Genomic DNA, 24856 nt, shown 5'->3' with positions numbered 1-24856 from the left:
TTAATGGGTTTAGCTGAACTGGGCAGAGCCCTGCATCCTTTAGCCACTAAATCTCTTTATACACACCCTTCTCTCTTGCTACATGGCTCTCAGTATGCATTCATATTAGTCAGAGTCTGATATTTTCTCCAAAAACAACCATGCACCAAGACGGAAAGACAGTACATATAAAGACTAACAGCAGATACTCTTATAAAGGACAACTCACAGTTTTAATGTTACATTTGTAAGCTTCCTAAGCTGGGAATTAAACCCTAGCCTGCTGTATAGAGGGCAGTAGTTTTACCCATTACAGTATACAAAATATAAACAGATGCATTAGTTCATAATTCAGTTCATAAAAGTCACATTCTTATAATTTGCAGTCTCTTTGTCACGCCCTCGTCCTGTCAAGTCTGTTGTCCCCTCCATGTGCTTTATTTGCCTCTATTTGTTTGTTATTGTCCTTGTCTCCGCCCCTGTCTCCGCCTTTGTTCCGCCTCGTCTGTCATTTGTTAACCCGTCCTCCTCGTTATCTGTCCAGGTGTGTCTCGTTTGTGTCTTGTGTTTAAGTTCCCTTGTGTCTCTCCTGTTTGGTCGAACATTTCTCATTTCTCCATTGTCCTCATTCTAGTTGTGTCATGTTGTTTATCTCCCATTTCTAGTCCGATTATGTTTGTTCCCGAGTTTTGTCGTTTTGTGTATTTCCTGTCCCAGTAGTTTAATATCCTCGTCATGTTGTTTTCTTTATTGTTTGTCTATCTTTTGTTAAAATAAAGCTCTCCGTGTGTTAGCAAGTGCGTCCGCTTCCGTCAGTCCGCCCCATGATCCGTGACACTCTTATTATTGTGTGCCCCACAAATCGAATTATTTATTAACTCTAGCATGTGCTAACACTCTGCACTGGCTTTCACTCACTTATGGAGTTAATCATAAATTCTCCATTACAGAAACTGACTCAAAACACAGTCATTTATTAACCATTTAACAGCCTTGTATTTCACTAAATGACACATCTTTCTAATATGTGAATTTATGAAAACTTAACTGTTAGTGGCACATTCAGGAACATCATATTCATTTGGGCATAAATATATGATGAATATGACCAATCACTGAGCTAAAAGGTCCAAATTTTTTTTCACTCCAAAGCAATTAAACGGCTAGGATCTGCTCGTGCTGCAAGGTTAGTGATCTGTTACCTGTTGAATAACAAGAACACAGTGCCATTAACTTGGTTTTAAATGTGATCCACAAGTGCTGACTGTAAGGCAAACACTGAATAGAATCGCTGCACTTCACATAAAATGCATTTGAAAAATTTGCCAAATATAAGCAGTCAATAACTACAAATTATGACAGAAAAAAGCAAGTAGTGGTAGCCTAAATAAGAAATAATGTACAGTAACTTTATCAAAGAAAACAAGACCAAGCCTCTACTAAACAAGTTTGCCCCTTCATTTTTCTCTCTGAGCAACCAGATGTTACTTAATCATTATATTCCTCTGTAAATTCACAACAATTTTTTTTCCAGATGTGTTCATTTCCAATGCTTTATTACCCTAAACACAGCGTTATTTATATAATAGCTCAATGTTACTGCCAACAGTAACCCCTAGTGGGGAATCATCAGCCTGCTAAATCTGAGCATGTGTAAGCAACAAGCCAGATACAGAGAGTAAGTTAAAGTGAGAAAAGTGAATGTGAGTTTGTTCCTGTGATTAATTGCATGTTCTTACAGCACAATTTGTCTAAAATGCATTGTTTACCACTGTGCTAGGTAAACAGTCAACAATTACTCATGCCATATGGACAATGAACTGAAAACATAATGGGCCATTCATAGATTAATTTCACTTCTCATTAGTCAGCTTCTCATTATAACCAAATTATTTTGGTTATAAAATTTTTTTAAGAATCATTTAAAATTATTTCAGTATTATTCTACCCCACATAAAAAAGAAAAAATGACATCCATGCATTATCTGTAAGCACTTATCCAGTTCAGGGTCACGGTAGGTCCAGAGCCTACCTGGAATCATTGGCCATGGAGGGGGCACCAGTCCTTCACAGGGAAACACACACACTCACAGATACTTTTGAGTCACCAATCCACCTACCAATGTGTGTTTTTGGACCATGGCAGGAAACCCACACAGACAAGGGGATAACACACCACACTCCTCACAGACAGTCACCCAGAGCTGTAATCGAACCCACAACCTCCAGGTCCCTGGAGCTGTGTGACTGCAACAACCACCTTCTGAGCCACCGTGCCACCCCGCAGTGGGTCCAGAGCCTACCTGGAATCATTGGGCACAAGGCGGGAATATGCCCCCTCCAGGGTGTATGATTCCAGGTAGAAAAATAACGGCAACAACAAAATCCTCACTACTTTTAAAGTCATGATGTATGTAAATTTCCTTATTTTGTTTTGTTTATTTTATTTTATTTTATTTGGATCCCCATTAGCTGCTATCGCAATAGCAGCTATTCTTCCTGGGGTCCCAAACATAACATACATGACAAATAATCACACATCATAACAACACACACATAAAAAAAAAAAGAAAAACAAATATAAATATATTTGCATACAAGATATAAGGAGAGACACCGCGACCCTGAAATGGAGAAGCGGAGAAGAAAATGATGATGATGATGATGATATAAGGAGAGAAAAAACAAACAAAACAAACACAAATTAATATTACACTTCCATCACCTTATACCCTCTTATTTGCATGTAGACAAGCAATTAGATAAGGATTCATCTAATCTCCATGTCTTTTAGGTAGTGTTTTTTTTATTAGTTTTTTATACCATGTTTTTCTTCCAATTATGAGCATTGGTGCAGGCAAGGAATTCCATTCTTTAATGGATCTGTAAATTAAAGTTCTACACATGTAATGGTAAGCAAGATTCATTATATCATTTGACAACATTTTCCATAGCCCTTTACAAAAAGATAATGCTGCTAAAGAGCTCTATCACTCACATAGAGAATACAGCACCTTTGTCCCGCTCCATTACATTTGATCATACCACTGCTGTGCATTGACATAATATGGCAATACCACAGGTGTGTAGAGGAGTGGGTGAAGTGGCTCGCAGAACCGACAAGGAGATCACCCTGCACTAGCACAAGGAGCAGGTACAGCGAGGTTTGAACCAAAATATTCGGTATATCATTCTGTTAAATCCTCAAACAATGAAGACTTACTGTGGTGTTCCTGTTTAACTATGCGACAAGTAAAATAAAAGTTTCCACTGGGAAGCTTCTGACTTGTAAGAACATTCCTCACTTCAGTTCAATTTTGCTTGATCATTTGGCAGTTTACTGGCTACAGATGGAATAGAAATTTGTCCTGATATCACTTTCATATATCATTATCATTTTCATTGTCACAGCAGGTAGGAGACGTAGAGGTTGTAGGTTCAAGTCTCGCTCCAGGTGACTGTCTGTGAGGAGTGTGGTGTGCTCTCCCTGTGTCTACATGGGTTTCCTCCGGGTGACTGTCTGTGAGGAGTGTGGTGTGTTCTCCTTGTGTCACAATGAATGAACAAATGAATTAATTAATTATCACTGTCAAGCTTTGGTAAAAAAATATTTTCTAGTACCACATTGTACCTTATAACCACCGTATCATCCTACCATAGTGTACACTTATGATTTTTAGAATTCTTAAAGAGTCTGCTATGTATCTAACAGTTTTCTGTGAATCCACATCAAAACGAACAGTACTAAGTGCTATAGACTGTGTCATATTTAAAGGTATAGTTCCCTGGCAGGTGAAATCAGTCATGAAAAGAATTGTTTTACTGAAACTGTTTTGCTGAAGGCACCCTGCCTTTCATTTAGCAGTTGTAATAGATGTTACTTTTCTCTTTTGTTCTTTAACCTCTGACATCACAAGAAAAGTCAGCTTTTCACCAACTGTGAGCTGATTTTTAAACAGTGAGTTGGGCACACAGCCACACAGAGCTGGGACTTAGCAACACAGCGATGTCCACATCATCTGGAATACTAATCCCTACTGGCAGCCGTAACCAAAACTGTTTAATTAAAGAAAATGATTCACATAATAAAGATTTTGTCTACAAGTATTCAGTGTCAAGTGTCAACAAAAGTTGACAAAAAAATAATGCACTAATGGCCATTTCCTTAGGCACAATAAGTTCCCTATTAGATTAAATTACACAATAAAAAGTTATAAAATGTATTTCTTCTATTAAGAACAGACTTAAAATCCCTGAATCCCAGAAATCCGGCTCCATTACGTTTGAGTCTGCTGCCTCCTGAGAAAGACTGACATTTCCACAAAAAAAGAAAGATCCTTTAGTCTCAGAAATGTCAAGTCCTTGGCAGGCTTCTGTGAATGAAAGCAGACTTAGAATGTAATATTTACTTTGCTTAAAAATGACATTTGAAGTAAAGTGCATCAAATGTGTGAATGTGCATGTGTCAGTGAATGATTCCTCTATCACATACCTAAGCAAATTTTAAATTGAGCAACTATTAAACCTCTGATTAAGAAGCCAAATCTCACCATTCATATCTAAGATCCTAGAAAAAGCCGTAGCCCAACATTTCTGTTCATATCCCAGGTCATTTAGGCGGAGATAAACTATATCTTTCATCATACCCCTCCCCGCACACCTCTTGTTCTAGCTTATCTCCTTCTTCCTCTGACCATCACCCTTATCAAACCTACCCCTCCTCTCACCCAATTCTTCCTCCAATCCCTCCTGATTTCCATCCTCTCTCACCTTTTCCCTCCTTCCCACCTCCTCTTCACAATTACCCCACCTCTCATTCTTATTCTGCCTCTTACTCCTCTCCCGATTACCATATTCTTCATCATCCTCATTCTATGTACCCCTCCTCTCACTCCTCTTCTTCCTCCTATACCCTTGCCTCATTTTTCCAACGTATATAAGGCCCTTCTAAAATATTTGGTGTCAGACTGGATTGGGAACAGACTGGACTGACAACAGTCACAGACTGGACTGAGAACAGACTGGATCGGGATCAGACTGGATCGGGACCAGACAGGATTGGGTACAGAATGAACTGGCTATAGACTGAACTGGTGACAAACCGATGACCAAGCTGTGCCCATGCTTTTCTGCATGCACGTGAAGGAAACCTCTGAACCTCCAGTTTTCAAACTTCAGATCATCTTGAGATAGACTGAGATCATCCAGCTGTACTCATACATGGTCCTGTGTATGTGTAAATAAACTCCAGTCAACGCCGAACTCCAGTCTCCTGACTCTTCAATGCTGAATTTCTAATAAGGCCATATCATAGCACAGAGACAGCAGTTGTTAAAATAATAAATGATCTTTTCCTTGTTTGTGATCAAGACTGTGTGTCTTTGCTGGTTTTACTTGACCTAAGGGCAGCTTTTGATATCATAGACCACACAATCCTCTAAAAAAATTAGAAAGCATGGCTGGAATCACAGGAAAAGCTCTCCCCTGGTTCAAATCTTATCTAATTGAATGTTATCAGTTTGTGAAGATGTAAAAAAGATGTACCAGCTTTTCTTTATATTCAAAATATTGTTAAATTAAGAAAAGCCCTAGCCCTTAATGATGCAGGCAAATTAGTGCAAATTTTTATTTCTTCCAGGTTAAATTATTGCAGCTCACTCTTGTTTGTATGTTCCAGCAAAACCCTAAATAACCGCTAGTTCAGAGTACTGCAGCCAGGGTCCTAACTTGGTCTTGGTTCCTTCCCAGGTTTCTTCCTCCAGCTTTGAAGGAGTTTATCCTGGCCACTGTCACCTTTGGCTTGCTCATCTAGGGATATTAATATAAATATTGTTTTAATTATCAGTTCCTGTAAAGGTGTTTTGTGACACTATCAGGTTTTAAAAAGCACTACACAAACAAATTTGTCTGGAAATTATTAAATATCTACATAGTTCCTGTCAAAAAAAAAATAAATAAAAATGATGACAGCGAAAAGATGAATCAATTTAAAGGCAGATTTTTTCAGTGCAGCTTTAAAGGGTTTAATAATTCACTATTCGCTCACTAACACATTCACGTCGGGTGATAAATGTGCCACAGATTCTAAACACTTCTGGGTTGGAGCACTACAGCTGTTGTCACATACTGATGTTTCTGTCATGTCAGAAGTAGCTGAAAAGACCCAGTTAATCGACCGCGTTCCCCTGAAGCCGGAGGGTAAAGACTATCCTTCCCAATCAACTTATCTCCTCCCAACAGCAGGACTCATTTTTAATACTTCATCTAATAAACTATAAAAAGCATCTTGTTTCCCCAAGCAATAACAATGAAGGATCTCTCTGAAAACAACAACTCGCAACTTCAAGATAAAAAAAAAAACCTAATCAAAAATGCAGCCAGTTTTGTGCACTGGGATCTTATTAGAAGTTTTTTTATAATCCAATTTGAAGCAAACACAATGAGAGGAAAATAGGGTAAAAGATGCTCATTCTAATAATAAAAAAATAATGAAAGAAAAGAATAGAGAAGATAGAGATATAACAAAAGAAAATCAGTCTGAAAGTGCAGGATCACATTCATTCACCACCGTGCTGCCCAGAGTAGATGTTAAAGCAATTACATTTTTTTTCTTAAATGTTCCTCTAAGGTCTGCTTTATAGAAACACTTAACATTAACATTTGTGCAGTTCTATATATCAGTTCATGAATGTCACAGGTACATTTCATACAATAATTTGCCACATTTTCTTTATCCTTTAGAAGTAAACATGATGTCATTGATAGATAAGAAAATATATCTGTTCTAACTGACTGCCTTGTATTTTTGTGACTTGTATAAAAAAGGGGTCTACCCTGTAACACACCTGCATTTTCAGTCGAGGGAGCTGAAATGCTGTAGGCCCAGCAAGCTGTTACTATATGTAAATGACCTGGTATCTATTATATCAAAAAACTTAATCTTAAATGGGCTGTTTTTAGGAATGTAATAAAAAGGAAGAACCTTTAATTTTACATTACATGTGTCCTTCAACGGATCTATTACATTCTAAATGTAGCCTAAAGTCTAAATGTTTGGCAACACACTGCCTATAATTAGTGTATTCAGGTATTTTAAAATGCCCCAACTGTAGACACAGATATTCAACTGTGCAGACTCAGTTTGTGCAATCTCCACAGAAAAGGTAAAATAAGATGGGACACCCAGGAGCAGCTGCACATGAGCCTAAGGTCAACATGCCCAATGTCAAGTGTTGCCTAGAGAGGTATAACAAAGGAATGAAATATAGATTTTTGCCAGATCGTCTTGGTATTATTGGTTACAAAAAAGGCCTGGATTTTTCATTTATAAAAAATAATGGCAAATTAGATTGCAATTGAAGTATTGCTCAGATTAATTGCTCTGTCTACAGAAAATAAAGGAATTCCTTCATTAAAAGAATGAGAAAGCATGCGGCAGCGTGGTATGAGTGTGTACAGTCATTACAGGACGAATTCTGAGCTACATTCACTATACAATATTTAATTATAAACTTGTTAACCTTCATCTAATAATATTACAGCTAGAAGCCCATGTTCTTTCCCATTACTGTCACCTCAATAGTACTACTATACGTCCTTACCTCTGGGTGCACATTATTATTATCAATTTGCCATAAAGCTCTAGAAAAGCTGGGTCTAATGGCTTCCTTACGCATTCTCAGAGCACGTGAAATGACTGTCGACTTACACCTTTACTATAAACACTGCTCTTCAAGCCAAGGCCATTCCACTGAAGACTGCACTGTAACTGGGAACGTATTATTGCTTTAAAGAATCATAGCTAAGTGCTTCTGGGAGACTTGACTGAAAAAGAAACAGAGCTTTATCTCAGCTGCCTGGGGCTCCTAAAAGAACTGGCCCTGTGTGTCTTTTTTGATGCTTCATGATGTGTAACAAACTGTGCAGGTCACTTTATGGAACAGGCAGTGTGGAGGAGGGCCTATGGGTGGTACTTGGTCAGTAGCTTCATAAAACAGTCTTTCATAAACACACATGCTCATGTGCACTCGGCAACACTGCAGTTAAGACCAGTATGAGGGTACAGACCAGCTTTACTCTTAATAAATTGATTCATTCATTCATTATCTGTAACCGCTTATCCAGTTCAGGGTCGCGGTGGGTCCAGAGCCTACCCAGAATCACAGGTTGCAAGGTGGGAACACACCATGGAGAGGGCACCAGACCTTCACAGGGCGACACACACTCACACATTCACTCACACACTCACACCTATGGACACTTTTGAGTCACCAATCCACCTACCAATGTGTGTTTTTGGACTGTCTGAGGAAACAGGAGCACCTGGAGGAAACCCACGTGGACATAGGGAGAACACACCAAACTCCTCAGAGGCAGTCACCTGGAGCTGGAATCAAACCCACAACCTCCAGGACCCTGGAGCTGTGTGACTGTGACACTACCTGCTGCTCCACCGTGCCGCCCAAAACAGAGAATATTCACATTAAAATATGAAATATCCTCTGGACGTGAACATTCCTAAATCCCATCACTGAATCTCGACTGTGGAGATAAAGTGGAAAACCTCCGGCCTCGCACCTCTTCGGAATCTCCTCTGTAAAGTGATGAAAAGCTCTGCTCAATTGCACTGGACACATTTTGTGGATCATTGACTAAGATGAAGGTAAATTTCCTCCTGGTGTTACATGCACAAACTCAAAGTGTAATTCTATCACTAATGAGAGTCATGCCTCATGCAGCTCTTACTAAAGTAATACAGAACAACACAGGACACTTTCCACGTCACATTAAGCCTCGTCTGAATGACGCTACTAAGAGGGGGCTCCTTGTGGAAAGAGTGTCTGCTCAATGGAGTGAATGAATAAGGTCATGCAATCATTCTGTAAGAGAAATGCAACAGCGCTCAGGAAACTGTGACTTGTGAATTTAATATAATTTTGAGTGATTTATACAGATAGAATTTTACAGAATTATAGTTCTAATCATGTTACAGACACACAACTCTGATTGGTACAGTGTGGCATTCCTAATCAAGCAGGGAATCCAACCTTAGTTTGACAGTGATATCCACTGTGTTTTACAGGTAAACTTCTTTCCACAAAGCTTTTATCAGACCCTTCATTAACACTGAGTACTTCTCTGTATTCCTTGCATTCAATTTTAAACTGCATTTTTATAATTTTATCCCTGAATTTTTTTATTGTGCTTGGAAATATGCTTAAAATTAAAGTTATTATTATTATTATTATTATTATTATTATTATTATTATTATTAAATATTCTATCCAAAGAAACCCAATATTAGATCGAGTGTTAGTCAACATGGCAGTATCTGGAAGACTAAATTAACCCTTAAATCACATCTATGCACTATGACTCAGCATGATTTGCTTTGAGACCAAACTGAAACGAATGCAAGTGAGCTGTGTGTCTCCCTCTTATCATCTCTGAGGACTGCATTAGTGAAACTGCCTATTTAATATGCAAGGTTACACCAGGGTGATCACTGAAATCCACTCAAGGCCTCGGGCTAGGTCATTGATTACCTGACTGTACTCACCATTCAGAGTCATTGATTCCGATGAAGGAACAGGATGCTATGTGTCACATACGGAATAACTATATGTTTTTTAAAATAAAACAGTTCCTTGATTCCAGTCCTAGGGAGCAAATGCACTGACAGCTTAATGTTTTACCTCCTCTAACACATTTGTTTGGGGAGACAAGTTTTGGCAGGTCGGTTTATATTCTAGTCGAACTCGGGATGGGAGAACAAGAGAAATTACTGTATTGTGCAGTTCTACAAAACTACTGGTGAAAATTACAAGTAGAAAAACAGCTTATTGTGACAATTAAAATGTAAAGCAGTTTTGCTGTATTTTCCAAAGTTGGCAAAGTCCCATATATCCTTAAAATACTTGTCTTAAAATATTATGAAACATTAACATATGGGACAGCTATTTTACTGTATGCAAGGAACAAAAACCAGTAACAAATCTGAGAGTTAACTATTACTAGAGCATTTCTCACATCCATCATAGCCTTCGTATGACAATGTTGCTCCATCTGATGACGACATTTTATGACTGAACTTGGAGCGAATGCTCCAGCCTCCTATTTTTCTAATTAAGCCAACTGCACTTCTAAAGGCATGAAAAGCTATGAGGACTAGGAGGAAACAACACAAACAGCAGCTGAAGAGAGCAAGCCCACGGCAACATGAATAGATCTCAGTAACATCAAGCTCTAACTATCAGCCAAGAACAGCTCACAAACTGTGTGTATCATAGACTGCAACATGCACGCAAGACTACAAGCTGTTACCACAACCCCATACCACCATTTGACCAATATCTCCTTCTTTACGCCTGCATGCTGCATCTCCTATTGCTAAGCTGCTGACCAACAGCACAGCAGGCCCCAGTCCACCTCATTAACAGGTAATCCCTGCATCTACAAACAAACTGGGCAAATCAGAACGAGGGAAAATGCATCAGGCTGGAATGGAAGCATGGATGCTGGAGGTGAGACCCACCGTAAGAGCACGATCCAGGCTTGAGCTGCGTGTGTTTTTCAGTCTGCCTGCTGCGGCTCCTCCGTCATGCTGAGTGAGTCGTGGCACACGCTCTGAAATGAGAACGGATGTGCTGTCATGCCCAGCGATTCATGCACACGATTCAGCATTTCCCCCCCAGTCCTCCTCTCATCCCTCTCTTCTCATGTCATCTCTGGTGAAGTGGTAGAGCAGCAGCAGCAGAGAACGGATGGATCGAATAAAAATAAATAAATGAAAATACAGGCTCCGGCTTCAGTGCAGAGGCAGCCGGGAATGATTCATCAGAAACAGCAACAGAGGAGGAGGCAAACACGAGGATGGGGAAGAAGTGGAGCCCTGGCAGAGAAGTAGCTGTTTTAGAGGGTAATTGAGGCTGGCTGAGTGAGAGCAGGAGAGAGAGTGAGAAAGAGATGTGGGGGGGATAGTGGGAGAGAGAGAGAGAGAGAGAGAGAGAGAGAGAGAGAGAGAGAGAGAGAGAGAGAGAGAGAGAGAGAGAGAGAGAGAGAGGGATACAGAGAGAAGGGCTGGGCGCTTACCATGAACACACCCCCAACCCTGACAGAGCGAGGGGCGAAACTGGCAGTAGAGCTGAGGAAAGGACAGGAGAGGAGGAGGAGAAGGAGGAGAAGAGCAGTGGTAGTGGCACACAAATATTCACAGGCTTGCTCACACACAAACACACACAGAGGAGCCTGGCCGTATGTAGCAGTGTGGTGCGGAACTGGGATGCTCCGTGCTGTGAGATTGGCTTCTCATCTCCTGGGGCAGAGAGAGAGAGAGAGAGAGAGAGAGAGAAGAGAGCGTTTGTGGCCATTTTTTGCCACCTGCTGGCCATTGACCTGTAATTACAGCTTCATCTCCATCAAGACATATTGAGATGCACTGGATATAATGATACTCCCAATCATAATGTATTTTCAGCCATAGAGCCCTGACCTCAACTCCATTGAACCCCTCTGAGATGAACTGCAGCCAGGCCTTACTCTCTTCCACCATTGGTCGACCTCCCAAATGCTCTTTTGACAAAATGGGCACACATTTCCACAGACACAGAGATTATTATAGTGATCTAATATAAAGGGATAACTCCACATTAATAGCTGTGGCTTCAGAATGGCACAAACAAGCTCATGCAGGTCAGCTATTTGAGTGTCCACACAGTTCTGAACAACTGCTGCAGTTACCTGATGGTGTGGGCCCAGGAGCTGACCAAATATCAACCAGTGTCATTCTCTGAATGACCCTCCCCTCCAGCAGGTGGCAGTGGTAAACTAAATGCCGAACCTAAACACAGACAGAACAGAATTAATACAATGGTGATTAGTCCTAAATGTAGAAAAAAGAATGATGTTGTGTTATTACTTGCATTGCACTGTGATCCAGAACTAAACCTATTAATCCAAAATGTAATAGTTTTATTGTAGGGGCTATTATAGATGTATCCATCGCTGTATACAGTACCAGTCAAAAGTTTTGACACACTTCTTCATTAGTCATTGGTGGAATAGGGCTAGTCACTGTATAGAACTGTGTAGCAGCCCTTACCTCTGCACAACCCAAGGTATAGTCTCAAACACATTAAGAAGGTGAGCTGAGAGTGTGCAAAGCTGTAATCAAAGCAAAAGGGGGCTACTTTGAAGAGTTTGAAGAGATTTTTTTTAAAAAAATCCATAATTTCTGAAAACAGTCACCACCACCTTGTTCAGGAAGGTCAGCCAAGTCTACACACTTAGTATTAAAAGTTTTTACTGTAAGATTTTTTTTTTATTTCACTTTGTCATTATATCAATATCATACATTACAGTAGCTATTTTAAATGACTGTATTTTTTAAAAAGTCCATAATTCCTAAAAACAATCACCACACTCTTATTCAAGAATGTAAGCCAAGTCTACACACTTAGTATCAGAAGTTTTTACTGTCAGATTTTTTTTTTATTTCACTTTAAACTTTTTCATTATGTCAATATCACACATTACATTAGCTATTTTAACCCTCCCGGGTCTCAGGGCATTTTCTCAATTTTTGCATATTTTCTGAAATTCGCCTTTAAAATACTTGTATTATAATATATTGCCAACATGTTTTATATGGAAATGTTCCAAACAATCTCGGCTCTCTCATTAAGAGATGCCCATGTAACCTAGAGCATTTTATGAAGAGATAATCTGTCTCTAACCCTGAAAAACTTAAATCCGATTTTAGAAAATCTTTATATCTCTTGTGAAAAAATCCCTTTACTTGTGTGGAAGAATTGTTTTGGTGATTGAAAAAGATTTTTCAGAGTCTTAGGGTCACAAAAACAGGAGATTTTATTAATTGAATACTGCATAAATGTGTAATAAATGTCTAAAATTGAAATTTTGGAAAATCGTTTATTTAGCAGAAGTGACATCTGTCACTCTACTTGACACAATATTCATTCAATCTTAACAAAAATAACCAGTAATAAAACTTATTTTACTATCTGTATATCCTATGCTGTGTTAGTAAAGGCTTCACTGTGGAAAAGCTATAATCAAAAAATGCACAGAATAATTAACAAACTATTTATACATATCTTTTTTTTCAACTTTCATGCCATGCTGCAAAACAGTTTCTCTCCAGCTGGAGGCAAAGGGCAACATTACACTGTTTGCACTTCCATGGTGTGTCCTTTCTTACTCCTTTATTTTGGCACTGTTCACACCTCCTGCGACCTTGTCACATGTGGCAGCTGTATGAATATCAATGATGGGCACAGGAAGATGACCTGCAGTTGACTTGGCAGGAGCTGAGTAGAGAGGCTGGCCACAGAGCTCAGATGTCAGTTTCTCCAAGAAAGATATTTGTGTCTATGGTTGTTTGTCTTGGGCTAGACAGAGTTCTTTGTGAAGAATGTAGCTGTTTGTCATGGCAATGTCCAAGAAATGATAAAAAAGCTTCCTGGACCAGCGCATGGTTTTATGTTGCACAGAGTAGTACTGAATAAGCTGGTCTGACTGGTCCACTCCTCCCATATGCCTGTTGTACTGTTGGACTGGTGTGGGACAGGGGACTGAAACCTTTGACCAGGAGCCATCTTTTTGCTTCATCCTCCTCTGCAGAGTTTGACCTGAATGTGCTGGGTGAATTGTGGAGCACACCGATACCACCCTAGTGTCCATCCACTGCACACATACAATGGGGCCATCCCAGATCCATCGTATTGGGCCCCTCTCTGATTTTTTTGTGAGGGCATTCATACCTGTCTGGGGACAGTCTTTCAGTTCTCTCTGTACATCCCACAGGCAGAAAATTTGAGCTCATGGAGAGCCCTGAAGAGCTTGCAGCTACAATAAAAACTGTCCATATAAATATGGTAGCCTGTGCCATGATAGCCTGGCTGCACAAGGGACATAACAGCGTCATAGGACAGGCCATGTCCAGATGGGATGTCACTTTTGCCTGTATAAATGGAAAAGTCTACTGTGTAGCCATTTTTTGAATCAGCCAGGACAAAAAGTTTGAACCCCCACTTTGTGGGTTTCGCCTTTATATACTGGGTCACCGCTGTTTTCGCTTTCCAGGCAACCATCCTTTCAACCACAGCCAAGTCTCTGTGGGGATGATAAAATGATTTGCAGGCGTTTTTGACTGTGTCCATCAGGGGTTTTAGCCAAAAGAGTCGCTCATGCAGGTCTGTGCCCTTTTTGCTGTCATTATGGATGTCTTCATCAAGGTCACTTAGATGAAGATTCCATGAAAATACCCTATATCTGTCCCGTGGCATGATCTGTGATGGCAAACGCAACAAAAACAGGTGATCCTCCCTCCAGTAATCCTGGATGCTGTCAGTTTTTACCAAGGCCATGTACAGAAGCAGCCCAGTTTACTTATAAAATTCCCCTACCTCCAGGTTCGTCTATTTGTATTTTTTGCCCTGTGATATATTCTTAGCAGCCTGCTTGTTTGTGTTTTTACACAGTGTTTGTACAGTTTGTACAGAGAAGAAAATCTTGAACAAGTCAAGGGGTGTATATGTGGAAGTGAAAGAGAGCTGTGGCCCTCGTGTCCGAGCTGGTTGAAACCTGGAGACAGGGTGAGCAGTGTCTGGATCTTTGTCTGTCTTCCAGGACAGTGTAGCTAGCTGCTTTGCAGGTGTGAGATCTGTTGCATAGGCTGCTGGTGACTGAGGGAATGTTGTTTGTGTCATGGTGGAACAGGAACGCTTTGCTGGCCGGGCTGGTGATGGCCATGAGGGAGGCACTTCTCCTGAGGTGGACAGAGATGTGGTAACATGCAGAGGAGGAGGTGGTGGCAGCGGCTGCTGGAAACATTAAAATTTTGATGGACAAGCAAATCCACCAGTTAAACATGGCCAGAGGCAGAGGAGGCGTGTCTCAACTCTTTTCACAGGCTCATACCTCGGAACGTAAGCCACGTATGATCTCGCATCAATATGCAATAGAAAGAGCAGTCTCTACACATTCAGACAGTGTTTGAACTGTATTTTTGCGTTGTTATCGCAAATATATTAATAGAAACATCGCGAAACACTGATTTTGATGCGCCGACGGGTTCTTCGACTTCAGAGAGTTAAATGGCTGTATTTTTTTTTTAAATCCATAATTCCTGAAAACAACCACCACCATCTCATTCAGGAACATCAGCCAATTCAACACACTTAGTATCAGAAACTTTTACTGTCAAGTTTTTCTTTTTTTCACTTTGAATTCTGTCATTATGTCAATATCATGAATTACAATAGCTATTTTAAATGGCTGTATTTTTTTAAAAATCCATAATTCCTGAAAATAACAATCACCATCTCATTCAGGAAGGTCAACCAATTCAATACACTTAGTATCAGAAATTTGTACTGTCAAGTTTTTTTGTCATTACCCTTCCTGGATCAGGGCCTTGTCATGCCGGAAGGGCTTGTGTGGTCTCATGACCTCCAGGGCTATGTCATTGGGAGCTGTTAGCTCCCAGTAGGGTCTCCCATGGCGAACAGGTCTGGAGTGAAGATCCCGACAATCATGATCCAAAAGCATCCCTATGAGTACACCCATTAAAATTTAGTGTACCCTGTCCAGGAGAGGGTTACCGGGACCTACCCCTGGAGCTAGGCCTGGGGGTAGTGTCCGACGGCGAGCGCCTGGTGGCTGGGCAGCTCACGTAACCTGGCCGCGCTCAGCCCGAAATGGCAACGTGGGAGGATCATGTGGGCTCACCACCCAGAAGATCCAGAGTAGGGGTGCGGTGCAATGTCCATCGGGCACAGAGCGGGGGCGAAAGGACCCCTGGCATTGTGGAACTTGTCAGTGGAAACTGGTTCTTGGTATATGGAACATAACCTCACTTGGGGGGAAAGAGCCAGAGCTGGTGCGTGAGGTTGGATATACCAGCTAGATATAATTGGGCTCACCTCTACACACAGTGTAGGCTCTGGAACCAAACTCCTTGATAGGGGCTAGTCTCTCTCCTACTCAGGAGTTGCACAGGGTGAGAGGCGACGGGCAGGTGTGGGGATACTCACAAGTCCTCGGCTGGCACCTGTACAGCTGGAGTTTGTCCCAGTAAATGAGAGGGTCGCCTCAATGCGGCTACGGCTTGCAGAGAAGAAAACTTTGACTGTTGTGTGTGCGTATGCATCAAACAGCAGCTCAGAGTATTCAGCCTTCTTGGAGGCAGTGAGTGGAGTTCTAGAGGGGATTCCATGCACTGATTCTATTGTTTTACTGGGGGACTTCAATGTTCATGTTGGCAATGACTGGGAAACCTAGAGAGGAGTGATTGGGAGGAACGGACTGCCTGATCTAAACCCGAGTGGTGTGATGTTGTTGGACCTCTGTGCTAGCCATGGTTTGTCCATAACAAACACCATGTTTGCTCATGATTGCTCATAAGTGTACTTGGTACCAGAGCACTCTGGGCCAAAAGTCAACGATCGACTTTGTGGTTGTTTCTTCTGACCTGAGGCCGTATGTTTTGGACACTCGGGTAAAGAGAGGGGCTGAGCTGTCAACCGGTCACCATCTGGTGGTGAGTTGGATCCGATGGCAGGGAAGGCTGCTGGACAAACCTGGTAAACCCAAACGTATAGTGAGGGTGTGCTGGGAAAAGCTGGCAGATGACTCTGTCCGGATGGATTTCAACTCTCACCTCCGAGAGAACTTCTCACATGTTCCAGAGGAGGTAGGGGGAAGGGAGTCTGAATGGACACTGTTCTGGACCTCTATCGTGGAAGCGGCTGCATGTAGCTGTGGTCAAAAGCTTGTCGGTGCCTGTTATGGCGGTAACCCAAGAACCCATTGGTGGACACCGGGGGTGAGGGAAGCTGTCAAACGGAAGAAGGAGGCTTTTCAAGATTGGCTAGCTCGGGGAACTTCCAACTCTGCGGATGGGTACTGGCAGGTGAAAAAGGCTGCAGCTGTGGCAGTTGCTGAAGCCAAATCCAGAGCATGGGAGGAGTTTGGAGAGGCCATTAAGAATGACTTCTGGGCGGCCTCAAAGGGGTTCTGGAAAACACTCCGACAGCTCAGGAGGGGGAGGGGTGACACTGTCCAAGCTGTGCTCTTCAACGATGGTGAAACTCTGAACTAGACTGAGCATATTGTTGGGCGTTGGAAGGAGCACTTTGAGGAACTCCTTAACCCGAGAGACATGCCTCCTGTGCAGGAGGCAGGGCCAGAAGTGTCTGGGGGGTCAGATTCCATTTCCTTGGCTGAAGTCACTGAGGTGGTGAAGAAGCTTTGCAGTGGCAAAGCACCAGGAGTGGATGAGATTCACCCAGAGTTACTGAAGGCACTCGATACTCTGTGGCTGTCTTTGATGACACGCCTATACAATATTGCATGGACCTCGGGAACGGTGCCTTTGGATTGGCAAACCGGGGTGGTGCTTCCTATTTTCAAAAAAGGGGACCGGAGAAAGTGTGCCAATTATCGTGGCATTACACTTCGCAGCCTCCCGGGGAAAGTCTATGCCAAGGTGCTGGAAAGGAGAATCAGTCCGATAGTTGAACCTAGGATTTTAAAGGGAAAACAATGCGGATTTTGTTGAGGGGGCTGGAGAATTTGCTATTCCACGCTACACATGCTTTGTGGATTTGGAGAAGGCATATGACTGTGTTCCCTGAGAGATTATGTGGGAGGTGATCCGGGAGTATGGGGTGCCAGGGTCGTTCCAGCAAGCCATATGGTCCTTGTACTCTCAGAGTTTGAGTTGTGTTCACATCCTTGGTAGTAAGTCAAGCTTGTTCAGTGTGGGCATTGGACTCCGTCAGGGCTGTGCCTTATCTTCACTCCTATTCCTGATATTCATGGACAGGGTGGCACGGTGTAGCCTGGGGCAGGAGGGCTTCCATTGAGGAGCTCAGGAGGTGGCATCTCTGCTTTTTGCAGATGTTGTTTTTCTGGCTTCCAGCATTCACTTGAGCAGTTTGTAGCCGAGTGTGAAGTGGTTGGTATTCGGATCAGCACCTCCAAGTCTGAGGCCATGGTTATCTCCCGGAAACAGATGGCGTGCTCCCTTCAGGTAAGGGGTGAGAACCTGCCCCAAGTGAAGGAGTTCTAGTATTTTGGGTTCTTGTACATGAGTGATGGGAAGAGGGATGGTGAGATTGACCATAGGATAGGTGCAGCGTCTGCAGTAATGCGGTCACTGTACCGCACCATTGTGGTGAAGAGAGAGCTGAGACGGACATATTTTTCTTGATATTCTAAGCTCTGGGATGTATGACTGATAAAGCTCTGACAGTCACAGCAGGCCCAGACCAGACTTTCAGGAATTTAGTTCAGGGCAAATATGGACATGTCACGCCCTCATCCTATCATGTCTGTTTTCCCCACCATGTGCTCTCTCAGCACATGGCTCTGTTTGTTGTTGCCCTAGTCCTGCCTTTATTCCGCTTCCTCGTCTGTGTCTCATTTGTTACCCTGCCCCCTCGTTATCTGTCTCAGGTGCGTCTCGTCTGTGTTTTGTATTTAAGTCCACTTCTCTCACTTCCTCTGGTTGGACATTTTCACCTTGGTTGTGTTTCGTATCCAGTTGTTTCATTTCTAAATGTCATAGTTGTATCGCTCCCTTCAGTTTGTCTGTTCCTCATTTTGTCTCATCCGTGCCTTGCTTCGTTTCCTGTCATTGTTTTGTTTCTCACGTCTGTCTGTTTCGTCTTTCCCTAGTTTTGGTTTTTGTCTCAGTCTCTGTTTTGTTATTCCTTTTTGTAAATGAAGCTTATGTGTTTTAGCGCTTGCGTCCACCTTCGTCAGTCTGCCCCCCGCAAGTTCCTGATAGAATGTCCGACCATTTAAAGGTCACAGCTAGCACAGAGAATCCATTTAACAGGGCTGTGAAATGGAGTAGCCGACTCCGGCAGATACATGCCAGTGTAGCTCAGCGCCTTCAGGAGGAGTCGACTCTTGAATCGAGTGATTGCTCCAGTGCGAGTCGAAGGAGCCGCCGAAAGAAGTGGGCTGGAGTCTACCCCTCACTGGAGAATTACCCCCTCAGGTCTGGGGAAATATTTGGAGGGAGGGGGTTAAGGGTAGGGGCTCCTGGCATAGAGTATGCTCCTGGCATATCTGGACGCTTTTGAGAAGGCGGCACCCGCCGCTCCTGTCTCCGTGAAGGCGGCACCCACTGCTCTTGTCCCAGAGAAGGCTGCTTCCCCAGCCACTCCTGTCCCAGCGAAGGCGGCTTCCCCAGCCACTCCTGTCCCAGTGAAGGTGGCTTCCCCAGCCGCTCCTGTCCCAGCGAAGGCGGCTTCCCCAGCTGCTCCTGCCCCAGCAAAGGTGGCTTCCCCAGCTGCTCCTGTCCCATCGAAGGCGGATTCCTCCACCGCTTCTGCACCCGTGACTGTAGCCCCGGCCATTCCAGGTCGTGTTCGTAGGTCGGCCCCAAAAACTTCGTGGCCGATCCCCAGAACTGTGCCCAGGCTGGTTCCTCAGACTTCCCCACAGACATTTTCCAGTCCTGGGCATCCCCCAGTTGTTTTGATTCCCATGTCTTTTCCTGTCCTGGTTCCTGTCTCTGTCCTCGTCCCTGTACATGTGTCTGCCTTTGTCTCTGTTCCCGTCCCTGTCACTGTGTTTGTGTCAGTCCCTGTAAATGTCCTGGTCCCTGTTCCCCTGCCAAGTCCTGTCCAGTCCCCTGTTAGTCCTGTCCAGTCCCCGTTGCTATCCAGTACATTGTCTCCAGTACATTGTCTCCAGTCCAGTCCCCATTTCAACTCTCTGTCCTGTCTCAAGTCCAGTCTCCTGTCCATTCCCGACACCCAGTCCCGTCACCTGTCCTGCCTCATGTCCAGTCCCCGTATCCATCCAGTGTTCAGTCACTTGTCTTGTCTCCCTTCCGGTCCACTGTCCTGTCCCCTGTTCTGTCACCTTCTTCTGTCCAGCCTTCTGTCTCTAGTCCCATTCTGTCCCCAGTCTTGTCTCCGTTGTCTACGCCTGTCCAGTCTCGATCCCCATCCAGTATCCAGCCCAATGTTCAACACCCTGTCTTGTCACATGACCCTGTCCAATCTTCTGTCTCTGGTTCTGTCCTGTCCTGAGTCATGTCCCCCGTTTCTAAACCTGTTCAGCCTCCAGTCTTGTCTCAGTTCCTGTCCAATGTGCAACCCCAGTCTCCTGTCATGTCTTGTGTTTCCACTCCCGTCCTGTCTAGTCTGTTCCAGTCTCTAGTCCTGTCTCTTATATCTGGTCCTGTCTTGTCCCCAGCTTCTGTGTCTGTTCCCATCTTGTCCTGAGTCTTGTCTCCCATTGGTTCATTGTCTTGTTTTCTGTGCCCTCTCCTGTGCCAGCTCCTGGGGGGTTTAGGTGTACGTGCCCCGAGAGTTGCGCGCTCAGGGGGGGGGCATCTGTCACGCCCTCGTCGTGTCATGTCTGTTTTCCCTGCCATGTGCTCTCTTAGCACATGGCTCTGTTTGTTGTTGCCCTAGTCCCGCCTTTGTTCCGCCTCCTCGTCTGTGTCTCATTTGTTACCCTGCCCCCTCGTTATCTGTCTCAGGTGCATCTCATCTGTGTTTTGTATTTAAGTCCCCTTCTCTCACTTCCTCTGGTCAGACATTTTCACCTTGGTTGTGTTTCATATCCAGTTGTTTCGTTTCTAAATGTCATAGTTGTATTGCTCCCTTCAGTTTGTCTGTTCCTCATTTTGACTCATCCATGCCTTGCTTCATTTCCTGTCATTGTTTTGTTTCTCCATCGTCATTGAGTCTCACGTCTGTCTATTTCGGCTTTCCCTCATTTTGGTTTTTGCCCTAGTCTCAGTCTCTGTTTCGTTATTCCTTTTTGTAAATAAAGTTCATCTGTGTTTTAGCGTATGCGTCTGCCTTCGTCATTCCGCCATCCGTGAGTTCCTGACAGGACAATATCTCAACAAATAAAAAATATTTTGGTAATTTGGCAGTTTTCTCAGCTGCTGATAATAATAATAACAATAAAAGTTATGAACAGAACCGGTGGCAATGAGCAGCCCTGATGGAGTCAGAGACTGGAAGCCGGTCGGACTTACTGCCAGCCATACGAATCAGACTCCTGCTCTGTTTATACAAGGACTGGATGGCTCGTAGCAAAGAGCCCAGTACCCCATACTCCCCAAGGGACACAGTTGAATGCCTTCTTGAAGATTAAAATGTTATTTTGGACCGTTCCCAAAGTAATTAAAATTTTAAAATATCCAAAAGGTCCAAAATACACCCGCTCTCTTCGGGGAGATGTGTTCGTTCCGGAAGAGTTGCAGAAACCAGTCGAGTGAAGTTCAAAGCAAATCAAAGTATTTATTTAACAATATTGGATCCAAGAGAACAATACATGAAAACAGTCTAATACCCTTCCCAAGTAAAGTTCTGACCTCTCCCCCATCTGACTCCACAGTTTATACCCCCTATGACGTGTATCCCTGCTGGTAAGGCGTTTCTGGCTGATTAACATATATTAATATGCATAATAAGACATGTTAGTACTCAGCTCTCTCGTGCCAGTTTCACATGCACGCGTGACCCCAAAAACATTCATTATTAGCGAGGGTGACAAGTACCTTTCCTTTCCCATGCCTCCTTCCATGTCACCAAAATTTAGGGGAGTCCCTAATGGACTCCAAGATCCTCCTAAGTTTAACACTTGTGATTTATATCAGCATGCTAAAAGCCTTAAAGTGCACATCTGTTCAATGTTAAATGTTTAAGAATTTAGAAAGGTGTAAATATCAGTGAGTCAACATGCCAGTTAGTGTGCAGGATCTAAACTGTTTACTACATGGGTAAATACTGGTTAATCATTCATATGAGTACATATAAGATACAAGATTTCATACAATGAATATGTAATTATACTTTCTAATTTTAACTAATCATCATTTAAGGATATTTGTCCACTAACACAAAGTAATAAAATTGTTTCCTACAACAATTCCCCCTTATGACGTGTCCCAAGACACGTCATCACTCTCTAGATCCTCCAAACATGTTTTTGACATGTAGTTAACCTGTGAGAGAGAAAACCTGTCGGGAAGCCAACCAACCAAATATTTGACAGGAAAAATTCTCCCACTTGCCCCTTCTGCCCCCAGGCGGCCAAAATTTTAACCATGTCAACAGGAGGAAGTAACATTATTTCCCTGTTTGTTATCTCCCAAACTACTTATTCTACAACAGTAATTCCTCCCGCTCTTCCGCACACTCCAACATTGTTAACATATTTGGTGGTGGAGGATCTTTGCCCTCCATCATACGTGTTATTGCTCTCTCTATCAGGGACCTAATACAAGGTACACAGCAGCATCCGCACGTGACTAGAATAGCAGCGAATACCGCTACTGCTGAAGCCATAGATATGAAGATGCCTTTCCATTGTCCAAAAGTTCTCTCTAGCCACTTAGTGATTGGATTGTCTACTCCCGTGTTTTCTGCCATCTCTCTAGACAGAGATTTTAGGGCTATTAAGGCTTTAGTCACCTTTCCATCTGGGGCCGTATTATTTGGAATTACAGTACAGCATACATCTCCGAACATATGACAAATGCCACCCTGATTAGCGAATACCATATCTAAAGCTATACGATTTTGTATGGTCATTAATGAAGTTGCAGATAGTTGTTCTGATAAACCAGTTATTGCTGCTCCAGTAATGTTAGCCAGTCTCATTACTTGGTAATTAACGTAATTAATTCTATCAACGTTCTTGTTTGGTGTGATCCAAATGAAAATACTTTCCCATCCTGCCCCTATCTGATCTACCAATTTATGTTTGTCTGGCACTCCACGAGGATTTCCTATATAAGTGGGTGTGTTTTTAGTTAAGTCGAAGTCATAGTCACCTGATCGTCTAAGCCTATTGTGATTAGGAGTGGGTTTGTGTGCGCCATACATAGTAATTGGGGAAATTAGTCTGACCATAGCACAGAGGCCGTGACTATCCGTAGGTAGTCTTAGCAATAGATTTAACCCTCCGCAATAATAATACAGTCCTGCTCTAGCCCATGGCCCTATAGAGTTACAGGAGTCATGATTGAATGTAGTGTGGCATCATTTAGGATTTATGTTACCTAAGTGTTTCGCACTCCGTGTCACGTCACCTGCTGTATGGTTAAAACAAGTGAAGTTACCTGATTCAGGAATCTTGAACGGCCCTGAACCGGTGTTGTTTGCTATTACTGGAAAAATGTTTATCAAGGCAGTACAATTAGCGGGATTAGCCATATGTGTTAAGTTAATCATACACTTAAACCCTATTGGGTCTTCCCTCGGAAATAATGGGGCTGGACCTAAAAACAATGTTGGTCTGGCTGCAGCACATGCTATGCACCCGTCCATGTTAGCTTCTCTGGCTTGCACATTTATCCATCTAATCCATAAGTTACTCCCTTCAAACCCTGTGCTTAATTTTACGATTTGTTCGGTTGTCCATGTAGAATAATCTGTTCCCAATATAGACTGATTCCCCCCACTGCTGTCTGTCATGTTGTTTGTGTCCTCAACATTGTCGGCTGTTGGTTTATTTCTAACTCTGACCTTAATCTATCCCACAGGGTCATTACCACTTACATCTACCCCGACCCCTATGAAAAATGCTGAAGACTTTTCCCCATTAGGGTCGGCTTGCCACTCCAATGCAATAGTTATCAAATTGGTTATTGGACCATTATCCCTCTGTATGTTAAGTTTTTCCCATTTCTCCTGTTCACGAGTCGCCCAACGTGTAGTCGGATTCCAATTAAAATGTGTTGACCTCATCACATCTTCCCATTTGTTACAAGGTCTAGCCTTATAAGCTGCTTGGTCAGTGTTTTGATTACATTTAATATTGTCGTCACGAGACCAACACAAATACACTGGCTCCCCCTTATGCCCCAACTGATTTGTACCACATTTAACCACTTCACATAAGTTCACTGTCCATGCAGTTGCCTCACCCCAATAATAGTCTAATTCTATACCTCCCCAGCGTCTGATGCATTTTGATTTAGGCTGAGAGATGGTTGATCGTTTAGTTCTATTTAGCTGTGATGTCAGGTCTTTAATTGTCGCATTTGCCGGGCGTACGATTGCTGAAATATTGACAACTGTTCCCTCTACCGTTGTTAATTGTTCCTGTGTGAAGACCATGGCCAGTGTTATTATCATTATACTCAATAGAGTAATGGTTATGGTTACCTGGAGCCATATTGGAATATCTGGAGGAAGTACTGGTTGGTAATAGTGTCTGTATTTTGTCCTGTCGCACCCCCTTTTACCATACCAAGCCATCATTAAACAATAAATTTGTTTCCCCACTAAGTTTCCTTATGCTTAAGAAAATATTATCTAAACTCTTATATGTGTAAGTGTTAAAGTTACAGGGTGTTTTTTTTTTTTTTTTACAATTTGTTTAGAAAGTTCAACCTGCAAGGAAAGGAAAAAAAAACAAGAGTCCAAGCAACCTGTAAAAAATAATAATCCACGACAACCTGTAAAGAAAATAGTAATGTTTTCTGGATCTTCAGACAGCTTCAGACAGCTCTCCGGTGATACCTGTTGTTCGCAGAGTGTCCAGCTGGCACTTGTTACTAATTAGATGCTTACTTCTCCGTCTGGTGCTCCTCTGGTGGCAGTGCTGGCTTGCACTGAGACAGGTGGTACCATGAGCTGCCTTTACCCTTGAGTCGTACCGTGTGGCTCGTTCTCTCTGTCACCTGGAATGGGCCTGTCCAGCGAGGTTCTGACCACTTTCGCTTGATGGCTCTCAGATACACCCATGGAGCCACGGCCACCTCAGGAGGTATCTCATGCTCCTCGTCTCCTCCTCTGTTTCTCCGTACCTGCACAGATAGTTCCTCACACACTGATTTTAGTTTCAAAAACAGTTGATGATACTCTGT

At 42.8% G+C, this 24856-nt stretch overlaps 1 protein-coding gene across 14 annotated transcripts in view; it reads right to left on the bottom strand.

Moving 5' to 3' along the window:
- The window catches only part of jakmip3 (Janus kinase and microtubule interacting protein 3), a 65141-nt gene extending 54256 nt beyond the window's left edge, over window positions 1-10885 (bottom strand). For all 14 annotated transcript variants that reach the window (XM_066664700.1, XM_066664695.1, XM_066664701.1 and 11 more), the window contains exon 1: window positions 10514-10885. The gene's annotated coding sequence lies outside the window, so the exon portion shown is untranslated. The remainder of the gene's footprint in view (window positions 1-10513) is intronic.
- Window positions 10886-24856: the final 13971 nt, after the last annotated feature.

Source organism: Hoplias malabaricus, chromosome 3 (genome assembly GCF_029633855.1).
Source record: "Hoplias malabaricus isolate fHopMal1 chromosome 3, fHopMal1.hap1, whole genome shotgun sequence".
Lineage (NCBI taxonomy): Eukaryota > Metazoa > Chordata > Actinopteri > Characiformes > Erythrinidae > Hoplias > Hoplias malabaricus.
The sequence above is the reverse complement of the archived record's forward strand: the minus strand, read 5'-3'. Positions and strand labels throughout refer to the sequence as shown.